Genomic DNA, 15434 nt, shown 5'->3' on the forward strand with positions numbered 1-15434 from the left:
AAATGTAGTAGGTTTACTTTGGTAATAGAACATAGTAGGCTACCTTATGACGGAAATACCTACAGTACATCATAGTAATTTAGGCCTATACGTTATGGTACAGTATGGCGTTTCCAATATGACCCAGGGTTAGATACTGCCCATGTAGCCTACGGCGGACTACATTATAAGCGAGATACTGTATGTCATGTAGACCGAACGTTTATGGATAGGCTATGTTTTTACTGTATAGCGAATAGTATAAGTAGTTCACCGGTCATTCTTCATTCATTCTGCGCGTCGGGATTCAAGCAATATCGATGTCAGCGACTGTTTACTTTCAAGAATGTCCAGTGACCTTTAGGCCTACCTTTATATATTTTTATATTTTAGCCTGCATTATCCTAATTGTTATTATCCACGTATTGCCATCTGGTCTTGGGCACTGCCATCAGACACAGGCTATGCAATCAGACGCATGCAGATCTAGTAACCCATGCAGATCAAGTACCCACACTATAACTCATTGCAACTCGGCCGCAATTATGAAGATGCAAAACTCTGCTTTTCAGAGGATAGATTATGTCTATTTACCTTTATATATTTCTTTATATAAAGTGGGTAACCCATGAATTCTGTGATCACGGTAATGCGCCTGTGCGTGCGTTTGATAAAGGCAACAATGCCTTTTTACCGTGAGAATGGAATGTTAACACCAAATTCTTGAATTTCCCCTTGGGGATCAATAAAATATCTATCTATCTATCTATCTATCTATCTATAGATTATGTCTATTTGCGATGTAAAGATGCTGAAAAATACCTGTCCATATATAGCCTACATTATAGCCTAATATTATCTTTCTGTTGTGGAGCTTGGAATATCATGAACGCAAGTCATATTTCCCTCTTCTAAACAAGCGTAAATGGACACTTTATGGTTAAACAATGTTAAAAGTTGAAATAGGTGAATACGTCTTTGGAGAGGTTGATAAACTCTATTTTTGAAATGCCTGGGGTGAATAAACTGCGTTTACTTACTTTTAGCCTCCACTTTTAGCCTCCACTACAATATTATAGGATTTTTTCACTTTCCTTTTCCAACCTTTAAAAATTAGTTAAAACTTCAATTTCTATACTTACTACTTACAACTTCTGCTGATATTGATCATGCATATGGTAGAGAACTACATGAGATCGTTGGTCTTCTTGGAATTTTGAGAATTCATCGCATTTGGACCTCAGATTACTTGCAGTACCCTGGCACTACCACAAGGAAATGGTCGTACGTCAGGTTGGAACCTGACGTGGAGATAAGCACTTTTCCACGTCAAAGACGGTCTTTATAAATATGAGCGTTGGCATGGATTTGAGCGTACGCACGGTCTTAGATCAAATCTGTGCGTAAGAAAGTTTTATAAATGAGGCCCCTGGACTATGGGCCATCCACCTCCTCTGCACAGGTCATGCCACTGACCACAGGAAAGATTTAGTGCTACATGTGATGTTTTATATCTAGATGATGTGTCCCTTTTTTTTTTTTTTTTTAACAATTTGTTAATCTGTGATATGTGCAGTGTTATGGTGTAATAATGGTGTTTTTTGTTTGGGGTTGTGCATATAAATGTTGAAGTGAATTGACTTGCCTTGCCTTGATTAAAATGGATGCTGTGTGAAACCTGCATTAACTTATTCTTCCTTAATGGCTGTAAAGGGTTTGGGCCCTTTGTGTAAACTGTCTGATTTCACCCAATATGCCTGGCAGAGAGAAAAGACTGTGTGTGCTGTACATAGACGACCAACACTGCAAAACCTGCTTGTCTAAATCTAACCACCTTTTTAAATCTTATATCAAGATGAAAAAAAAAGTTGGTATTGTTTTCCATACAAAGAGACTTACAGTACCTAGTGCTACATCCACACTAGAGGAGAGAGAACAGTTCACATCCACACTAGGGGAGAGACAGAACAGTTCACATCCACACTAGGGGAGAGAGAACAGTTCACATCCACACTAGGGGAGAGAGAACAGTTCATTGCTACATCCACACTAGAGGAGAGAACAGTTCACTGCTACATCCACACAAGGGGAGAGGGAACAGTTCACTGCTACATCCATACTAGAAGAGAGAACAGTTCATTGCTACATCCACACTAGAGGAGAGAGAACAGTTCACTGCTACATCCACACTAGAGGAGAGAACAGTTCACTGCTACATCCACACTAGGGGAGAGGGAACAGCTCACATCCACACTAGAGGAGAGAGAACAGTTCACTGCTACATCCATACTAGAAGAGAGAACAGTTCACTGCTACATCCACACTAGGGGAGAGGGAACAGTTCACTGCTACATCCACACTAGAGGAGAGGGAACAGTTCACATCTACACTAGAGGAGAGGGAACAGTTCACATCCACACTAGGGGAGAGGGAACAGTTTACTGCTACGTACATCCACACTAAGTTCTGTTTCAGTCCGAAACATTAGTGGCTCATCTACACTACTCTGGTGTATATTCGTCTACCAGTGGTTTCATGATCATTGTTCACTGTACAAAAAAGTTAATGTGGATGGAGATCACATTTAAAACGTAACATTCTACAACAAAAACAGAATAGTGTGAATGGAGGCTTGACCAAGATACTTGTCCATAACACCAGATGTGTTGGACACTTTCTCTCTTCCTTCATTACAATGTGTTTTACCCCAGTGCAGGGGCAGATGGCCATCGGGCATACTGGGCAAACTACAGTAGGTCGTCACACCTTTTGAAGGATAGAATAGGCTATAGGCCTATAAGTCAAAGGGCTGTTCTGTAACTAATTTTTTGCTGTTGCTGATTTCCCACTTCTGTTGTATTTTCTCTGCGTATAGCTCCCCCTACAGCTTTGGGGTGCATATTTCACAACCATCCCTTTGGTCTTTCTTCTGGCTCTGCATTTCTTGTTTCTTGTTTGTCCTCATTCGTTCTTGCTTCTCACAGGACTTCCTGATTCAGACACTGTTGTGATGCTATAATGTAGATCTGGCAAGACTACTAGGATATGGTAGCAATTTGCACCATAACAGGTAATTTAACCATCACAATGATTCTAAACTGTTTTAGTAAGTTGAATATGTTGCATGTTGTTGTTTATGTTGTTTAACTCCTTTGGACTGATCATTGGCCAAGGACAGTCAGTAGGCCACTAGTTAATTTTCCATACTGACAGTGGACTGATTCAATTACAGCTCGTCAGTTTCCACCCCTCCCATTTAGGCTCAAGTCATATTTAAGCCATGAGATCATGTGCTCCATAGCTACCTCTGATCAGTCAGAGTGATAGCCAGTGAGGCCTACATTTGTCCACTTTCAGTGCTCCACGATACTTAGCTGAACAAAGGATAATGCAAGGATTTTGCATTTAATTAGGTGTGCCTGAATGATTTGAGGGCAGCTTTGGCCAAATATGCCAGGGACGATTTTAACCCCAGTCCGTCCTTGCCTCAGGGGTGAGGTTATCCAGTTTACTTGTCAGGAGCCATTTCGATATTGACAAGAAACAAGTCTGCTGCCTCTGTGCTTTAGCACCCTTCATGCACATTGAGTAAACATATTTTTAGCGTGAAGTGTGAAGAAAAAGAAGAAGAGACATAAAAACACATCTTGGTTCAGTAGAAACAGGAACCTGACACCTGACAACGATTAAGACATCAGGAATGATTCGCATGGTTGAACCCAGATTAACCTATCATTTAGGCCTAATGTCTTTTCAGCTATATCATTCTGTATCGTCAATATTGTTATTATACATCCTTTTGTTTATTTTTTATAGTCATGGCCACATGGTTTGTTTGTAGGATAGCTATATTTCCCCCTCTGCTGAAGAAAGTGTGCTATTTCTTATTAACTGTGGAAAAAAGTAACTATAAAGCACATGAATTTGTTTAGGCTACAAGCTAGCGAAACGGTTAGCATACAGTAAGTTCAGCAGAACATGTTTCAGGGTAAGAAACACGATTTGAAATGAGTTTCCTGTTTCTCACTTCTCTGTCCTCTCACCTCTGACGGTAAAGTCCCAATGATACGGTTGGTTTCCGGCCTGGGGTGGGGACACTAGGGGTGAATGGGGAAAGTCACAATTTTCACTGGAACAGATCATTTAATAATCCAAATGATTTCCAAACGGTTTTATTAAGTTGACATATAAGTTCACCTTTAAAGCCACTTCACTCCATTTCAATATCCATTTTTTTCTCTCTTATTCTCTATTGTGTTTTTTTTGTATCATGCGAAAATTGCGAAATAGTTATATTTTGTCTCTCTGATGTTGTGGTTATGTGTCCTGCCGCAAGTCAGCCTCACGTCATAGGTCACCTCAAAGGCCTCTTACCTGACAGACACTGACGCTGATAAACTTGAAAACATGAGACAAGACCATTGGCACATATACACTTCAAACAGTTGCCCTGAGCTGTTTGTAGCAGAATAATGGTCATATGATAGCAACAATCATCTTCACTTGACTGCGCAAAAACCATCCGTGGGAAAAGAGAAGCATTTCATCTGCAGTTCCTTTCACAGTTCCTTTCAACATTCACTCTGATCACTTGTCATTGATGCCCTTGAGTGAGTCTCTGATGGTAGGTGCTTATTTGTTCATCCAGGTTCATGAACATTTTGTATGTAAGTTCATTTGTTTGAACTAACTCTTATGATTGCATGTATGTGTCTGCATATTTGTAAAATCTTCCTGTTTTAAGGAGGACATTTCAGTCGCTGATGTCAGATTGACATTTCTTATGATTATAAGAAGTTGTGAATATCTTTCTCCACTGCAGAAAAAAAGGAATGCTCCATTTGATTGATACAGCAATGTCTGTTTATTTTAGTAAATAGCAGTCACAAAGTATGGAGAACTGAGTGCTGTAGGTCTGGGAAACATCTCATGCTATTTACGATGTTGGTGTAAATGAGTTGGGCTTATAATTCTAAGGTCTGGCCACATTGTTTTCTGTATTCTGTACGATTCTCTGACCCCTTTCCTGAGAGTTCTCAATGGCCTCCCATTCCCATAATGCAATTGGTAGGTAACTGAGCGAGTTTGCTTCTGAGATAGGTATCTGAATGGCAGGGTGTGGATTACAATTTGGAAAATGACAGGGGCCATATGCTTTGGTGGTAACAAAAGTTACTTTATCTTGTTTCTAATGTTTTCAGTAGGGATATTGTATAGCCTTCGTTATAATATAATATATTATGGCACTGTAATGGCTCTATAGTAAGAAAACGTATTTCCTAAGCAATAAATCGTTCAGGGTTCAGGGTTCCATGATTGAATTCAAGTGTGCTTTTATAGTAGACTATGCCTTGCTTTGATTATGTGATCGGCTTCAGGTTCACCATATCAGTAAAAGATTAGATATTGTGTGCTCTTTCTGTGTCCTAATCATGTCCTAATCTCTACACTCTCCAATGTACATTATCAGGGTTTCTTTTCTCATCTTGAGATATGATTTACTTTAAAGCATCAGCAAGAATTCTTCAAGTTGTCTGCTTGCCATGAACTTCGCATGTCACATTAACATTCAAGTGTCTTATTATTGCAGGGAAGGTGATAATGTGCATGTGGATGCTGGTGGTATTATTTCTCCTATGTCTGCCAGGTAAACAACCCCACTGACTAAGCAAGGGCTGATGTGTTGCTTATTGGAAAACAGGTCCCAACAGGGCAATGATTTATTATTTTTGTACGGTATAATGACTGGTGGCCAATACGTTATGCTACTTATTATAGTGCATGAAAATGCACTATACTGTTCTTCCTAGGCTTCTTCTTCTTATTATTATTCCGCTTACCAAATTCATTTTTTCTATTCAGCTTGAACCGTTTAACTTAGAAACTTCATTCAAACGTCGCAACGTAGGTCTTAAATAGGGGCATGCTGCTATGTATTTTTCAACTTTGTAACTTTTATACTTTTTAAACTATAAATTAAAAACTATTAAAAATTTCCCCATAGACTTAACATTGGCCTCTATGACATCACAGTCGGATCGTTAAGCAATTAGAATCTTATGCCAGGTGGCCAGCCCCACCTGCAGCAGCTCTCTCTCTCTCTCTCAGGCTTTAAGCATTCAATCTCTCTGTGAAGACTACGGGTGCGTTCGTAAATTCAATCTGACACTCTGAAAAATAGAATAACGCTCTGAAGTTCGAAAAAGACGAGCATTCTAACTCCCAGTGAATTTACGAACGATTATTTGTGTTTATGTTTACAATATGGACGCCACTACGGCACTTTTGAAACAGGGTTTATGTATTATTCAAAACTCAATTCCACTGATGCAAGAGCTTTCTTGACAGTGATGATGAAGAACAATGTGAGAGCAGTTATTTAAACCGTCTACATAATCTTGATGAGCAACGGTCCGTGTAACGCTTTGCAGTGCTTTGTTCTATTTGCAGATTTCACATGAAAATAATGAAAACATGCTTTAAAATGTCAATTATTAATTTTTCAGACTACTCGGTAAATTGATGACTGTTGCGTGTTTTATTTTTTTGCATTGAGTACACTTGGGATTTTCTCCTCAGAAGTTCGAAAGTCAAACATTGACTCATATTCTAACTTTGTGTTTTTGCGCTTGGGGTTGGACTGAACCATGAACGCTGGGGGTTAACGGAGAGTTGCGTTGTGGCCCAGAGGTTTCACTTCACCCGATGTCTGCTTGGGTTAAGAATGGGATGGTATTAATGGGCTAAGCCTACGACTTGTCAACTTGTTGTTTAACAGCTTCTGTAGGCATGTTGGTGGAGAGGTTTTTGTTCATGGGTAGGGTTGCTCACATTTATTCAAACCGTCAACAACAACCGTGAAGAAATGCTATCGTAGGCGTCACCGACTCCGCACCATAGACCCCCCCCAACACACACACACACACACACACACACACACACACACACACACACACACAGACCATGTGATGCATGTCATGCATGTGACAAGTTACTGTAGGCTATCTGAAGGTCTGTGAAGTCTAACCATCGAGGGCGCAGGTGAGGGAATGAGGAGTTGAGCGGTCCTCGATCGCCTCCAGTCGGTCTGGTAGATAGGCCTACGTCTCGAGCTCACTTGGCATGAATTTGACTTGATAACTCGATCTGTATCACTCATAGCCTATCTCTACAACTGGCCAGAGGCGCCACCCGTAGGCCCGACATCCCTTGGCGCGTTTGGTTCTGTCCGACCACGATGCAGAAATCGAAAATTGGAAAATGGACTAAATTTTAGTTTTGTTTCAAATTCAATATTTACCGTTTCAAAAACCACACTCGGAAGTTAAAAATAGCATCAATTGTCCATTTGCTGAGTAGTCTGACAAATGGATAATGAAAGTTTTGAACCCATTTTTCATTTTTTCATGTGAATTCTGCAAATAGAACAAAGCACTGCAAAGCGTTACACGGACCAGCAACGCTTGTAATGTCAACTTGGAAACGTTCTTCTAGCACTAGCACTAAAATGCTAACCTGTTAACGTTACGTAGGTAACTAGATTCGTTACTAGCTGACTGATGTGACGTCACACTCTGCTACTCTGTCCTTTCAGCTGGAGTGCCCAGAGTACGCTCTGGGCGCTCCGAGAGTGTGACGCTCTGAATAAACGAACGATAATTCCATCCACACTCTGAATTTACGAACGGTTAAAAAAGTTTCAGAGTGTGCTCGGAGCGCTCGGAGTGCAATTTACGAACGCACCCTACATATCCTGTTAACTGTTTCCTCTTTATTTCCACAACTGTTTCAAAATAAAAGTCCTCACTGCAATAATACACTATTAAATCATTTAACCATTGAAACTACTCAACTATTTAAATGTTCAACCATTCCAACTGTCAGTTATCATCAACTATGCCTCCAGTCAACTACATGAGACCTCCATGTACCTAGCAACCAACATAGCAAACATTTAAATTAAGCATTTATGACCGTTTCCATAGCAACCAACATGATTTTACTACAGTAACTTCTTTATTCCCAATAGTGGCAGCCATGGATACCCTATCAACAAATGTTTCAAAATAGAAGTCCTCAGTAGCAAGTTAGCTAGTTAGCATGGTTAGCATTGTTAGCATTTTTAGCATAGCTGCTAGAAATGATTAGCTAAGTTAGCTAATCAACCTAGTTAGCATTGTTAACATAGTTAGCATTGTTATCATAGTTAGCATTGTTAGCATAACTGTTAGAAATGATTAGCTAAGTTAGCTAATCAACCTGGTTTGCATAGTTAGCATTGTTAGCATAGTTAGCATTTTTACCATAACTGTTAGAAATCATTAGCTAAGTAAACCAATCGACCTGGTTATCATTGTTAACATAGTTAGATAACATTTTATCATACCTTTTAGAAATCATTAGTTAAGTTACAACTGGAATGTTTAAGCTTTAAACTGTCTACCTTCACACATCAACTGTCTTTAAACTATGCAACCACCATGTTTACCCTAGCTACACCTTAGTAACCATATCTACATTATCTATCTATATATTTTTGCATTCTCATGCACTGGTAATTAGAGATGCACCGATATGGAATTTTAGGGCCGATAACGATAACCGATATTTATCGGCTTGTTGTGGCCGATACCGATACGATAACCGATATTACTGTTGGAGAAAAAATATGCAAAAATAAATTCAAAATTCAAAAATAAAATAAATTCAAAATTCAAAAACGAAAATGAACATTTAATGCATAATTCAATTGCAGTAATTGTATACCACCAATGACTGACATAACTGATAATAGTCCTCAGTGGTAGGCTACAGCAGTCAACAGCAGCAATAGCCTGGGCCTATGCGTGTCTCCTTTAAGTGAACATGACGTCATTGAGGTGCGAGTGAGTGAGTGGCAAGGGACAGTGCATGAATCGCTCTCATATGGAGTAAACACTCAACGCAGATATATGGCTAGAAGCTGTGAAAAATCTAGCGACCAAATCAGAGTTTCGTGGGAAACTTATGTATAGTTTTAGCAGCGGTTAATTAAATAAAGCTGCAACTCCCGGACTGTATCTTGTTGTAGGCTAATTGATTCCCAATGTGCCACCTCCAGCCGAACCGCAAAAAAAGACGGCCAAATTAGCGGAGTGCTGTCCAGTGAAAGTACCTTCTGTTGCGCACAACATGCAGTGCTGCAGCGGTAATATTACAAAAACCAACCGAACGAACTGCAAATATAACACTTAGAACTATATCTACGGATTTGTTCCACCAAAAACTTTGTTTGTCTTCTCCCCGACTAGCGCGGCAGTAGGCTACGTGCAGACATAACACACCAGCAAAACAATTCACTTCTGAGTAGGCTGAGCTTCGCTCTCTGCTTAGGTTAAAATGAAGATCGTTCAGGAGAGGATTTTGGGCTGCATCTAAACGCAGATCTTGTTAGAATGGTGAAATACATCCACACAGCAGGCATTATTTTCAGGAAGAAGTAGCCAACCAAGCTCAAGTAGCATGCAGCCAGACGGGCCTTATGTAGTTGGGAAATTAGGGCTTTAAAAAATATCGGCGCAAATTATCGGCCGAAATTCTGTTATCGGACCGATAATAATATTTTAAAAATGTCACTTATCGGCCAATAATATATCGGCCGCCGATATATCGTGCATCTCTACTGGTAATTCCTTGGAATTGCATTTCTAGTTACAAGGCTTATTACAAACTATAAGGGTTTTGAAGAGCTCAGAAGACATTTCAAATCTCACACAGTCGTATAACAAAAATACAGCACAAACGCACAACATAGTAGCTCAACACTGAGCAAGAGCAACTTCATATCATGAAATCATTTAGTTTTATACCAACCCTATCACAGACTAATGTGTTGGACTGAATGATGTTTTGTGTTGGTTTTGACTGTTTCAGCTGTGCAGGGTGGAGGGAGTGTGACGTACACCACCAATAGAGTCTGTGGTCTTAAAGGGGCATCAGTGGTCCTGCCCTGCAAATAGGCTATTCCTGGATTGGGCACTATCTTGGAGGAGAGTGGTATGAAGAGAGGAGTGGGAGAGTCAAAAAATGTAACCCTGCTGATAATGACTGCAGTCTGAAAATAGACAAACTGTCAGATAGTGACTCTGGTGTTTATCAGTTTCGATATTACACTACCCTACACTGGAGCTGGATAACAGGCAGTCCTGGTGTTGAACTTTCAATCACAGGTAATATACAACCGAGTAAAAATTATCAGGAAGATTTGACACAGTTTATTTTGTAAGTGAATAAATCTTAATGACCTCCATCCTGTCCTCTCAGACCTGCAGGTGAAGGAAGATGCTGTTGTAGGGAATCAGAATCAGACTAAAGTGACCTGCAGTACCTCCTGCAGTTTGGGCTCTAAATATAAGTATATCTGGTACAAGAATGGACAGACTCTAAACGAAACCACAGCCTCCATACTACTGGACCCAACCAGACCCTCTGAAAAGGGAAACTACTCCTGTGCTGTGAAAGATCATGAGGCTCACCGCTCCCCTACAGTATGTGAGTACGAATACATTTAGTCAGCCTAAATCAGCAGATAAATTAATTTCTTAACTAATTAGCAGAATAAACATCTTTACATTTGTATTTCAGTTCATCGACACAACTCAAACAATTCTGAAGCTCAACATTGCCATAAATCTGTTCTATTTTATGTGATCTGATAATTATCTTAGTATATCTATATTTGGCCTATGGAACTACTTTCGATGTTGTTCTGTAAACATGAATCTGCATATTATTTCAGCCTTGCATTATAATGTAGCAAGATTTACACCGATAACCATTTACACAGATAACTCTGTGCATATATTAAGTATTTTTCATATTTTTTGGGGGGAATGATATCTCTCAGACCTGCAGGTGAAGGAGGGGGCAGTTGTGGGGAATCAGAATCAGCCGAAAGTGACCAGCAGCACATTGTCTTTTAATGAGGGACCAAACCAAACGGACCAGAGAGGTATACACCCCTAACTTCAGCAGAAACTGTATATATACTGTATATACTGTATACAGTATATATCCTACAACAGTTGAGAACCCTTTTGCAATTATGTAAGCACATTTAAGCACAATGATTTAAGTTAAGTTACCTCTGACGAGTGGACTTAACTACTGTGAGGTACTGAATGAGCTCCAGTGAAGTTGCTGTTCCCTCTAAATGAATAGACATACAAACCAACTGTTTCAATCTGAAAGTAACACCATTTGGCCGTTCCTGTTCAGACACAGTTCATTATTCTCTGTGATGTCGTTAAGTCTTCCCTTTCCCCCAGGCCCAGTTGTTGCTATGGTGCTGCTGGCTAGTATCACCACATTCATCAGTCTTTCTCTGTTGCTGATACTTGGAGTTGTGCGCTTGAGGTGATTGTGAAATGTCCTTCCTCTGGTTTTGTGCAAGAACAGAAAAGCAGAAAAACATTAAAAAAAAACAAACATGTGTGGTCTTCTCTGAGCGGAGGGTTTTACCATCTTTATAAATCTAACATTTTTATAATCAACTTGAAAAGGCATTATTTGTTAAGTGAATGCATTGGTTATTTACTTATTACTATAAGTGAACAGACGCTATTAGGACACTCATACTGTAAGTGTAAACTGTCCTAAATACCACAAAAACAAAAGAACTCATAATTGACTTCCGAAAACATAGTTACTTTCATACTGTCAAGAGCCAAGAACATCATCAAGGATGATACTCATCCTGGCCACCACTTGTTTCAACTGGTAGGCGTTATAGGTCCATACAATCCAGTACCACAAGATTTAAAAATAGCTTCTTCCCAAATGCAATAGTCTCCCTAAACAAACTAAACCCAGCCACCTACTGTAGTGTCACTTCTTGCACTTTAATACTCTTTCATTGTGTTTTATATGTCTTAGTGTGTTTTATATGTCTTGTATTGATTATTTATTGTATGTGTGCACCCAGTGGAGTAGCGCTCCTAATCTCGTTGTATTCCAAAGTACAATGACAATAAAGGCATTCAATTCAATTCAATTCAATTAAACACAGTTGATTATTTGTAATGCATGTATTGTTTTAGTCAAACGTTTTACAAATGTGGCTCAAAACTTGCATGCATATCTTGTGTATTTTTGCCTATTGACCTGTATGTGGAAATTGACATAAAAATGATTTAGACAATATTATTCACTTGCCAGGAGAACTGGCCGTGGCTGTGTAATGAGGAATCATCATGGCCGTGATTGTAGCTCTCATGCTGATGCATCTCAGGTGAATGAGTAACATTTGTTGAATTTTAAGGCATACAGTAATTTACCGCATATAAGCCGCATTGTGTATAAGCCGCAGCACAGTGTTTTATGCCAGTTAAAAGAAACAAAACCATATTAATACTATATTAACTGCCCCCCTGTATTAACCTCTTAGTGGAAGAAATTTTGCAAAATCAATGTATAAGCCGTGGCTATTACCGTGGAAATTATGGTACAGTTTTACAGTGGTGGAGGTGAATGTGTATCAAGACAAACAATACCTTTATGTGTTACAGTCTTCTTTGTACTGCACATCTATGATTTAAGGCAGCTCAACGTTAGAGTCCATTAAGGGCTTCCAGCTCATTTTGGTGCTACACTGACTTATAATACGGAGAGTGTCTGACATTAGTGAGGCGTGTCCAGAACGCCTGACATCTTAGAATGTTGTCATGGGAGCTGGACCCCACGACTCCATCGCCACTCAATCAGTATTATCGTTTAGCAGACTTGTTTCTGATACTGTTTTTAACTTTTTGTTTAATTAAAAACCTCTGGATTATACTCATTGTCCTCAGTCTGTTAATCATTTACAGGTGGTCCATTCTGATGTCCATGATGACACATACACGACTCTAAATCCAAGGACCACACCCCTTGAGTATGACACACTGCAGGTAAACATTCGACATTCAAAGATCATACAATCACAAGTAAACTGTGCGTGTATGTGTGTGTGTGTGTGTGCGCGCGCGCAAGGATTACGGCTTCATGTCTTCTGTTTTAACAGAATGTGAAGAGTGTGAGTGACACGTACATACCTCTCCAGAGAAGAGCTCAGGACTCAGGAGTGTATGAGACTCTGCAGAGAAGAGAGACGTCCCACACAGAGATGGAGCTCAAGGATCTCAGGATGAACTGACACCAAACGTGACTGTCCATCTCTTACTTGCTGGTTTTACCGGAATGTCCCTTTTCCCCATCCTTCACAAATTTCAATACAATAAATGGTTAAAAATCTTTCCAGCCTGAATGAGTAGTATTATAGGGTAAAATGAATACAAGACAAAGTTGTATTCTCTGCAGAGAAGGTTCATCTGAACACAAGAGGTGTTTTCCATAACTCAGGTTTTTCAGTTTGTTTCGCTGATCAATGACTGCTGTCTGACGTCTGAAAAAAAAAGAGTAGTTACTGGGATTGACCATAAATTCATGGGTACATTTGATTAACAAGAAGACTAATCAAAACAACAGGCCATTAGGTTATATGAGGATAGAAAAGGTTCCATTATAAACCCCAAGAACAATTTGTAAGGCTGACTGATGTCACGTCCAGGGCTGCTGCTATAAAATGAGACGGAAAATAGTCTGGGTCCCTTCAAACTGTTAGATGGTCCGGTAGAAATCGATAAATTCAGACTTCAAATATATAATTTGCTGGTCGTAGCATATTACAATACAGGCTATACACAACTACACTGGTATTCAACAATTTTAAGCATGTGTATTGAGAGTTTGATCTTGTTAAAATGAAGAACTCTGCGCATCAATCCAAAATTGTCTGCTGTTTCAGGTGCTTCTCAGTAGGACTTTCAGGAGAATCAAGTAGGAAGGAGACTGGAGCACACTGATATCACTTGCAGTCTTTTATTGGTGCAAACAAACTGACGTTTCAACACTACTGTGTCTTCTTCAGAGTCAGTTTGATCTTGTCAGTCTTCACATACACAACATCAATAGAGTAAATAATGTAAAGGTGACACCTGCTAAAGTCACCTCAACATAACATTTACTAAGGGAAGACAAATTAAAGCTGAAACCCCTTGACAGGAGTGGACATGAAACTAGCTGTCAGAGCTATGTGACACATGCACTGACTATGTGACGGTATGCGCAATACAACCGTCATAGAACCACAACCTTCCTATTTGTGTGTGTGCCCAAGACACTGTATGTCTCGTCACTATTCCTCTAACTGACTACATGAATACATGCAGAGACTGTGACCACAAATTGAAATGAAAGTAGAAACCACAGCCTTCCTATTTGTGTGAATTAGGCTGGACTGGACTAGTCCACTGAACTCTTCCCACACTGTACAGAGTAGGCCTACTACATATTATCTAATCCTCACCACATTTAGCGGACACTTTTATAGATGACTTGCCAGGGCCATTCAGATCAGAGCAACTCAAACACAAACTCAAGCAACTTAAGAAAACATCAACAAAAAGTGTACCATCATCCTGCAGGCGGACCAAACCATTTTGAGCTTTAGGAAGGGGTGAGTGGCCTAGTCTATTACTTTCTGTAAGTATATTTTTGGGCCTTTTTTATGCCTTTAATGATAGGGACAGTGGAGAATGACAGGAAGTGAATGGGAGAGAGAGAGAGAGAGATAGCAGGGGTGAGATCCGGAAAGGACCACCGGGCCGGGAATCGAACAAGAGGTCATCCTCCATGACCTCAAGTGCACCAGCCTCTTACCTGATAGATGCTGATGCTGATAAATTGGAGAAACTGAGACAAGGCCATCAGAGCATACACCCCATACAGCCACAAGTATAGAAGACCATGACTTGAGGAAGTCACTTTGTGGCAGAGAAACAGTCGTCAGCAAGGGCCACCTTCACTTTTCTGCCAGTAAACCCAGTCTAGAGATTTGTAAGGGTGGCCCTAGTGGGGCACTGGTTAATTCAAGGGTGGCATCTAGATAAACAGAAACAGGCTCAAGTTGTTAAATTAACACACATGCATGAGTAAAACCATGCACCAAACACCATACTCATAAATTGAAGGACAAAGGCCATACTCTCACATCAAATTTCTTTTTAATTGGATAAAATGTCAAATACAGTTTTCAGCTCATTTTCAGCTATGAACAAAACCAGGAATTAGGCCATTTGAGCAAAAGTGGAGGTGTGAAATGCTTTTCTTAACTGTTATGGTTTAGAAATCCATATTTTCACATGTTCATAAAGTTGTGACCAACTATATATTTAGCAGTCAGGCCATCGAATATGGCGACGTAGCCTACATGGTACACGCAAAGTGCCTGGCCTACTTGTTTGGAAAATGCAGATGTTTGGCATTACATTTGTGAAGTCTTTAACTGCTGATGTTACCTTTCAAAGTACTACTCGACAGGTTTGTCTTTGACCGGGGTGCGTTGTTTCCATGTGACATTTTAGTTTGGATGGTTGTAT

This window comes from Sardina pilchardus, chromosome 1 (genome assembly GCF_963854185.1).
Source record: "Sardina pilchardus chromosome 1, fSarPil1.1, whole genome shotgun sequence".
In the NCBI taxonomy this organism is placed as follows: Eukaryota; Metazoa; Chordata; class Actinopteri; order Clupeiformes; family Clupeidae; genus Sardina; species Sardina pilchardus.